This window comes from Panulirus ornatus, chromosome 28 (assembly GCF_036320965.1).
Source record: "Panulirus ornatus isolate Po-2019 chromosome 28, ASM3632096v1, whole genome shotgun sequence".
NCBI classification, from domain to species: Eukaryota; Metazoa; Arthropoda; class Malacostraca; order Decapoda; family Palinuridae; genus Panulirus; species Panulirus ornatus.
Genome location: NC_092251.1, coordinates 9308187 through 9317866, shown reverse-complemented (window position 1 = coordinate 9317866; position 9680 = coordinate 9308187).

Here is a 9680-nt window from a genome sequence, read left to right as displayed (position 1 = left end):
AATCCCATGCTAGCTGGCTTAATCCCATGCTAGCTGGCTTAATCCCATGCTAGCTGGCTTAACCCCATGCTAGCTGGCTTAACCCCGTGCCAGCTGGCTTAATCCCATGCTAGCTGGCTTAACCCCATGCTAGCTGGCTTAATCCCATGCTAGCTGGCTTAATCCCATGCTAGCTGGCTTAATCCCATGCTAGCTGGCTTAATCCCATGCTAGCTGGCTTAATCCCATGCTAGCTGGCTTAATCCCATGCTAGCTGGCTTAATCCCATGCTAGCTGGCTTAATCCCATGCTAGCTGGCTTAATCCCATGCTAGCTGGCTTAACCCCATGCTAGCTGGCTTAACCCCATGCTAGCTGGCTTAACCCCATGCTAGCTGGCTTAATCCCATGCTAGCTGGCTTAATCCCATGCTAGCTGGCTTAATCCCATGCTAGCTGGCTTAATCCCATGCTAGCTGGCTTAATCCCATGCTAGCTGGCTTAATCCCATGCTAGCTGGCTTAATCCCATGCTAGCTGGCTTAACCCCATGCTAGCTGGCTTAACCCCATGCTAGCTGGCTTAACCCCATGCTAGCTGGCTTAATCCCATGCTAGCTGGCTTAATCCCATGCTAGCTGGCTTAATCCCATGCTAGCTGGCTTAATCCCATGCTAGCTGGCTTAACCCCGTGCCAGCTGGCTTAATCCCATGCTAGCTGGCTTAATCCCGTACCAGCTGGCTTAACCCCATGCTAGCTGGCTTAATCCCATGCTAGCTGGCCTAACCCCACGCTAGCTGGCTTAATCCCATGCTAGCTGGCTTAATCCCATGCTAGCTGGCCTAACCCCACGCTAGCTGGCTTAATCCCATGCTAGCTGGCTTAATCCCATGCTAGCTGGCTTAATCCCATGCTAGCTGGCTTAATCCCATGCTAGCTGGCTTAATCCCATGCTAGCTGGCTTAATCCCATGCTAGCTAGCTTAAACCCGTGCCAGCTGGCTTAATCCCATGCTAGCTGGCTTAACCCCATGCTAGCTGGCTTAATCCCATGCTAGCTGGCTTAACCCCATGCTAGCTGGCTTAATCCCATGCTAGCTGGCTTAACCCCATGCTAGCTGGCTTAATCCCATGCTAGCTGGCTTAATCCCATGCTAGCTGGCTTAACCCCATGCTAGCTGGCTTAACCCCATGCTAGCTGGCTTAATCCCATGCTAGCTGGCTTAATCCCATGCTAGCTGGCTTAACCCCATGCTAGCTGGCTTAACCCCATGCTAGCTGGCTTAATCCCATGCTAGCTGGCTTAATCCCATGCTAGCTGGCTTAACCCCATGCTAGCTGGCTTAATCCCATGCTAGCTGGCTTAATCCCATGCTAGCTGGCTTAATCCCGTACCAGCTGGCTTAACCCCATGCTAGCTGGCTTAATCCCATGCTAGCTGGCTTAATCCCATGCTAGCTGGCTTAATCCCATGCTAGCTGGCTTAATCCCATGCTAGCTGGCTTAATCCCATGCTAGCTGGCTTAATCCCATGCTAGCTGGCTTAATCCCATGCTAGCTGGCTTAATCCCATGCTAGCTGGCTTAACCCCATGCTAGCTGGCTTAATCCCATGCTAGCTGGCTTAATCCCATGCTAGCTGGCTTAACCCCATGCTAGCTGGCTTAACCCCATGCTAGCTGGCTTAATCCCATGCTAGCTGGCTTAATCCCATGCTAGCTGGCTTAACCCCATGCTAGCTGGCTTAATCCCATGCTAGCTGGCTTAATCCCATGCTAGCTGGCTTAATCCCATGCTAGCTGGCTTAATCCCATGCTAGCTGGCCTAACCCCACGCTAGCTGGCTTAATCCCATGCTAGCTGGCTTAACCCCATGCTAGCTGGCTTAATCCCATGCTAGCTGGCTTAATCCCATGCTAGCTGGCTTAACCCCATGCTAGCTGGCTTAATCCCATGCTAGCTGGCTTAACCCCATGCTAGCTGGCTTAACCCCATGCTAGCTGGCTTAATCCCATGCTAGCTGGCTTAACCCCGTGCCAGCTGGCTTAATCCCATGCTAGCTGGCTTAATCCCATGCTAGCTGGCTTAATCCCATGCTAGCTGGCTTAATCCCATGCTAGCTGGCTTAATCCCATGCTAGCTGGCTTAACCCCATGCTAGCTGGCCTAACCCCACGCTAGCTGGCTTAATCCCATGCTAGCTGGCTTAACCCCATGCTAGCTGGCTTAACCCCATGCTAGCTGGCCTAACCCCACGCTAGCTGGCTTAATCCCATGCTAGCTGGCTTAACCCCATGCTAGCTGGCTTAACCCCATGCTAGCTGGCTTAATCCCATGCTAGCTGGCTTAATCCCATGCTAGCTGGCTTAACCCCATGCTAGCTGGCTTAATCCCATGCTAGCTGGCTTAACCCCATGCTAGCTGGCTTAATCCCATGCTAGCTGGCTTAACCCCGTGCCAGCTGGCTTAATCCCATGCTAGCTGGCCTAACCCCACGCTAGCTGGCTTAATCCCGTACCAGCTGGCTTAACCCCATGCTAGCTGGCTTAATCCCATGCTAGCTGGCTTAACCCCATGCTAGCTGGCTTAATCCCATGCTAGCTGGCTTAACCCCATGCTAGCTGGCTTAATCCCATGCTAGCTGGCCTAACCCCACGCTAGCTGGCTTAATCCCATGCTAGCTGGCTTAACCCCATGCTAGCTGGCTTAATCCCATGCTAGCTGGCTTAATCCCATGCTAGCTGGCTTAATCCCATGCTAGCTGGCTTAATCCCATGCTAGCTGGCTTAATCCCATGCTAGCTGGCTTAATCCCATGCTAGCTGGCTTAATCCCATGCTAGCTGGCTTAATCCCATGCTAGCTGGCTTAATCCCATGCTAGCTGGCTTAATCCCATGCTAGCTGGCTTAATCCCATGCTAGCTGGCTTAACCCCATGCTAGCTGGCTTAACCCCATGCTAGCTGGCTTAACCCCATGCTAGCTGGCTTAATCCCATGCTAGCTGGCTTAATCCCATGCTAGCTGGCTTAATCCCATGCTAGCTGGCTTAATCCCATGCTAGCTGGCTTAATCCCATGCTAGCTGGCTTAATCCCATGCTAGCTGGCCTAACCCCACGCTAGCTGGCTTAATCCCGTACCAGCTGGCTTAACCCCATGCTAGCTGGCTTAATCCCATGCTAGCTGGCTTAATCCCATGCTAGCTGGCTTAACCCCGTGCCAGCTGGCTTAATCCCATGCTAGCTGGCTTAACCCCATGCTAGCTGGCTTAATCCCATGCTAGCTGGCTTAACCCCATGCTAGCTGGCTTAACCCCATGCTAGCTGGCTTAACCCCATGCTAGCTGGCTTAATCCCATGCTAGCTGGCTTAATCCCATGCTAGCTGGCTTAACCCCATGCTAGCTGGCTTAATCCCATGCTAGCTGGCTTAATCCCATGCTAGCTGGCTTAACCCCATGCTAGCTGGCTTAACCCCATGCTAGCTGGCTTAACCCCATGCTAGCTGGCTTAATCCCATGCTAGCTGGCTTAATCCCATGCTAGCTGGCTTAATCCCGTGCCAGCTGGCTTAATCCCATGCTAGCTGGCTTAATCCCATGCTAGCTGGCTTAATCCCATGCTAGCTGGCTTAATCCCATGCTAGCTGGCTTAATCCCATGCTAGCTGGCTTAACCCCATGCTAGCTGGCTTAACCCCATGCTAGCTGGCTTAATCCCATGCTAGCTGGCTTAATCCCATGCTAGCTGGCTTAACCCCGTGCCAGCTGGCTTAACCCCGTGCCAGCTGGCTTAACCCCATGCCAGCTGGCTTAACCCCATGCTAGCTGGCTTAACCCCGTGCCAGCTGGCTTAACCCTGTGCCAACTGGCTTAACCCCATGCCAGGTGGCTTAATCCCATGCTAGCTGGCTTAATCCCATGCTAGCTAGCTTAAACCCGTGCCAGCTGGCTTAATCCCATGCTAGCTGGCCTAACCCCACGCTAGCTGGCTTAATCCCGTGCCAGCTGGCTGAAGAATGCATGACGTTTTATTTGTTTACTCTGTGAATCATGACGTGACCTGGGCGCCAAGCGTCCATCAACCAAAACAAAGACCAGTTTTGCTCTTTTATTGAGGCAGCCAAGTGACGTGTTTGTCCCACCCCCCAGGTGTGGTCTGAAAGAAGCGAGGAAAACGAGAGAGAGAGAGAGAGAGAGAGAGAGAGAGAGAGAGAGAGAGAGAGAGAGAGAGAGAGAGAGAGAGAGAGAGAGAGAGAGAGAGAGAGAGATTGTGGAGACTGGATAGAATAGAACAGAACTGAATAAACTTCTGCCTCGCTTCCTTGGTCTCCTTTTGTTCGTCAGTTTACCTTCAGCATTCTATATGGCACAGGAAACAGATACATCCTTTCGCTCCAGTAGATATCGTATGCGCTACTGAGAGAAAAATGTCCTAATCATTATGGTAACACCACTTTATAGTTATTTTCCACCGAAATGTGAAATTATTACAACATTTACGACAAATGACAGGAAATGTCTCGATCGATCGATATATTCCCATATCACGAACGCAGGGATGCCAGCATGAGCCCAAAAGTAATGGGCATTTCCCATATTCCTTCGTCCGGAGTGTCACATTGTTTTACACATGAAGTGGAAAGATACTTTTTTTGTCCTTGTGTACAACATAGTACCGCTGGCATACCTTTTTTTTTTCCCCTCGTAAACAACATGATACCGCTGGCATAGGTTAAGAGAGAGGAGTTTCCCTCCCTCCTCTTCGTAGTCACGATTAAATTGGTATAGTTCATTCTCCTTTTCTATCTGGTTGGGAAATGGCTGTTCGTTGTATATAAACCCCATCGCCCACAGTCACGTGAGACAGCGAAGGGGGAGATTCACTCCTTTATGAGCTTACTCGTTCCCCCCGAAAAGTCCCCTTCGCCCCTTCCCCCCCTTAACGATAGAAGTTTGTCTCCCCCAGAGACACGTATAGAAGGTTCCTCCGCACCTCTCTGGGGGTTTAACGCACCGAAGTTGTATGCCTACAGAGACACTGAAGGTTTATATTCCTCCCAGCTGGTCGCTCACTTCCATCGCTCTTAGCCACCAGAACTCCATCCAAGTCTCCCTCCCTAGAGTGGCGCGGGGCTTGGAGGAGTGAGTGGCAGGAGGAGCAGTGAAACACAACAGCATCTTCATCTTACAGTTGCCATGCCCGCTCCTCTTGTGGGGCTTGGAGGCGAGGCCTCCTCGCTTCCTTTAGGCACATACGTTTCGCCCTGCCGTCCTGGGATTTACAGATGGCTCTTCCCCAAACGCTTCCAGTTGCCTTGTTGTCTCTTTTTTAAGGAGCCTTTTCGAGAGAGGTTTTCTGTCGCTGTCTTAACCTCTGGACGAGGTGAAAGATGTCCAGTTCAGTTTTAACGTTTTCTTTCAAGTATGTGTAGTTCCAATGCTTCTCTTGGGTTATCATGATATCCTACTGGGTTAGTGTGATAGCACCTAACCTATCTATCTATCTATCTATCTATCTACCTACCTACCTACCTTCCTACCTACCTATCTACCTATCTATCTACCTACCTACGAGTATCTGGGATGCGATTATTTTACCGTCGTTGGAGGGTTCATCTACTCTTTAACTTTAGGTCACCACAACACCCAGCCTCAGATCACCACCACATCAAACTTCAGATCACAACTGCTCGTTCCTTAAGGTCACCACAACACCCTGCCCCAGATCACCACTACTCGTAGCTACAGGTCACCACAACACCCTGCCACACATCACCACTACTCGTAGCTACAGGTCACCACAACACCCAGCCTCAGATCACCACTACTCGTAGCTACAGGTCACCACAACACCCAGCCTCAGATCACCACTACTCGTAGATACAGGTCACCACAACACCCAGCCTCAGATCACCACTACTCGTAGCTACAGGTCACCACAACACCCAGCCTCAGATCACCACTACTCGTAGCTGCAGGTCAGGAAGGGTGAGGGACTCACAACACTACAGACAGACTGATGTACCTCGCAGCGACTACAATTTCAACATGTTATTTTCTATGAGAAAAATCTGAGTGTTTAAAAGTGCCTCTGGCACCTGCAGCTGGCGCTCAAATGATGCATGTAAATTCTGAGTACACAGTATCTTCATACTGTCATTCAGAAGCATATATATATATATATATATATATATATATATATATATATATATATATATATATATATATATATATATATATATATATATATATATATTTTTGTTTTTTTTTTCAAACTAATCGCCATTTCCCGCATTAGCGAGGTAGCGTTAAGAATAAAGGACTGGGCCTTTGAGGGAATATCCTCACCTGGCCCCCTTCTCTGTTCCTTCTTTTGGAAAATAAAAAAAAAAACGAGAGGGAAGGATTTCCAGCCCTCCGCTCCCTCCCCTTTTAGTCGCCTTCTACGACTCGCAGGGAATACGTGGGAAGTATATATACATATATATATATATATATATATATATATATATATATATATATATATATATATATATATATATATATATATACATATATATATATATATATATATATATATATATATATATATATATATATATATATATATATATATATATATATATATATATATATATATGTATATATATATATATATATATATATATATATATATATATATATATATATATTTATATAGATAGATAGATAGATAGAGAGATAGATAGATCTATCCTCTAATATAACGAAAGCTTTAAATGTCTGCTGAAAAGTGTAAATAGAGAAGAGTAGTGATATCAAAAGTTAGTCACTTATGAAAACAGAAAAGCATGGCTTATTTTACATTTGCGTTCACGACGCGATAACCTCAGATCACCAAGAAAAGTAAACATGACATGGAGGGGGGTTTCTTTTTAACAACCCCGTCGCCACAATTGTAGCCTCTTGTGTCAACCCTTCGTCAGGTTCTGCTGACCCTTGGTTCTCGGTGAGGGGGCGCCTCCTTAGCATTAAAAGAGAGAGAGAGAGAGAGAGAGAGAGAGAGAGAGAGAGAGAGAGAGAGAGAGAGAGAGAGAGGGACTGCATAGTCCAACAGTAACACAGTTATGGAGAGCATAGACCCTTCCCAGACAACAGAATAAACCTTCTTATCTTTTCTTTTTTACCCAAAGCCAAAGAAATGGGTTCATGGCTCGTTATATTGAACCATCCGGGGGAAATGTGGCACAGATACAGTATACTGCCCACATATCTCCCTTGTATCATAGAAAGAAGAGAGGAAGGAGCTTAGTGAAGATCATTTTATCCCCCCAACACCCTCTCCTCCTCTGAGGCTCAGTCTGTTTATTTTTATTCCTGACGCTGCATCAGTCGCGAGGGAAACAGCGAACACCCATGAATACGAAATATATATGTGATACGGGTCTTCACTTGCTTCTGATTACTCCCACAGTGAGAAGATCATAGCCGGCGAGTCTTTCTTGGCCCGGATGCAATCTTGATCAAAAATTTCTCACTCGAAAGAGTCCATCCTTTCCCCGTTACTGATCGTGGCGCAGCCTGCAAACTGCAGGAGTCCCTCAAGGAAAGATTCTGGGGTTGTATGATAATAATGATGATGATGATATATATATATATATATAGATTCTTTTCTTTCAAACTATTAGCCATTTCCCGCGTTAGCAAGGTAGCGTCAAGAACAGAGGACTGGGCCTCTGAGGGAATATCCTCATCTAGCCCCCTTCTCTGTTCCTTCTTTTGGAAAATTAGAAAAAAAAAAATCCTCCCCTCTCGTTTTAAGTTTTCCTGAAGAAGGAACAGAGGAGCGGGCCAAGTGAGGATATTCCCTCAAAGGCTCACTCCTCTGTTCTTAACGCTACCTCTCTAACGAGGGAAATGGCAAATAGTATGAAAAAAAAGAATATATATATATATATATATATATATATATATATATATATATATATATATATATATATATATATATATATATATATATATATATATATTTTTTTTTTTTTTTTTTTTTTTTTTTTTTTTTTTTATACTTTGTCGCTGTCTCCCGCGTTTGCGAGGTAGCGCAAGGAAACAGACGAAAGAAATGGCCCAACCCCCCCCCCCCCATACACATGTACATACACACGTCCAGACACGCAAATATACATACCTACACAGCTTTCCATGGTTTACCCCAGACGCTTCACATGCCTTGCTTCAATCCACTGACAGCACGTCAACCCCTGTATACCACATGACTCCAATTCACTCTATTTCTTGCCCTCCTTTCACCCTCCTGCATGTTCAGGCCCCGATCACACAAAATCTTTTTCACTCCATCTTTCCACCTCCAATTTGGTCTCCCTCTTCTCCTCGTTCCCTCCACCTCCGACACATATATCCTCTTGGTCAATCTCTCCTCACTCATTCTCTCCATGTGCCCAAACCATTTCAAAACACCCTCTTCTGCTCTCTCGACCACGCTCTTTTTATTTCCACACATCTCTCTTACCCTTACGTTACTTACTCGATCAAACCACCTCACACCACACATTGTCCTCAAACATCTCATTTCCAGCACATCCATCCTCCTGCGCACATCTCTATCCATAGCCCACGCCTCGCAACCATACAGCATTGTTGGAACCACTATTCCCTCAAACATACCCATTTTTGCTTTCCGAGATAATGTTCTCGACTTCCACACATTTTTCAAGGCTCCCAAAATTTTCGCCCCCTCCCCCACCCTATGATCCACTTCCGCTTCCATGGTTCCATCCGCTGACAGATCCACTCCCAGATATCTAAAACACTTCACTTCCTCCAGTTTTTCTCCATTCAAACTCACCTCCCAATTGACTTGACCCTCACCCCTACTGTACCTAATAACCTTGCTCTTATATATATATATATATATATATATCCCACATACCATTAAGCCATTTTCTATGGAACGTTATGTGTCGTTGTGGAGATGGTCTTCCTTACATATATCGCTGTGTATTGCGATCCATTTCCACGCTAGAAGAAGAAGAAAAAGATATCACATTGTACGTTTGGCACGCTCGGCTCGCCTCCAGCGCTCCCGGGAGAGGAGACAATAGATGCTGCTGCCAGGCAGCCGTGCTGGAGAGATATCTCCACGACGGAGCAAACATAGGATAATATCAGCGGTGAGGAGACTTGTCTACTGTATACATACCACCCATCAGTCAGGGGAGAGCAAGTACTTGGCTGGGACACTGACGCTCTGCAGGTTAGTCTGGGGAGGGAGAAGGACAGGGAGGAAGAGTAGAGAGCTTAAAGAGGGAGAGATAGATAGAGAGTTAGAAGAGGAGAGAGATAGATACAGAGAGATAGGCAGGAGAGTGAGATAGAGAGACATCGACAAAGCCCGGAATTCAGACAGACAGACAAAAGAATAACGAAAGGACGAAGGCAATGTAAACAGTGAAGTATTGAATGATAGTAAGCAACAAACAGCTCAGGTCCTACACAGAGGACAGAGAGACGATACGAAAATACAGAGTTACCTCAGCATGAACACCAGCACTGGTGGTGCTGTGTTGGTGGTGGTGATAGCAGCGACAGTGGTGGTGCTGTGTTGGTGGTGGTGATACATATATATATTCATCAAAACTTCCCAAGTATGAACTTAACTACCCAAAAGTGCGATGAGATTGCGTAGACGTGCGTGCACCACATCATCTTTGTC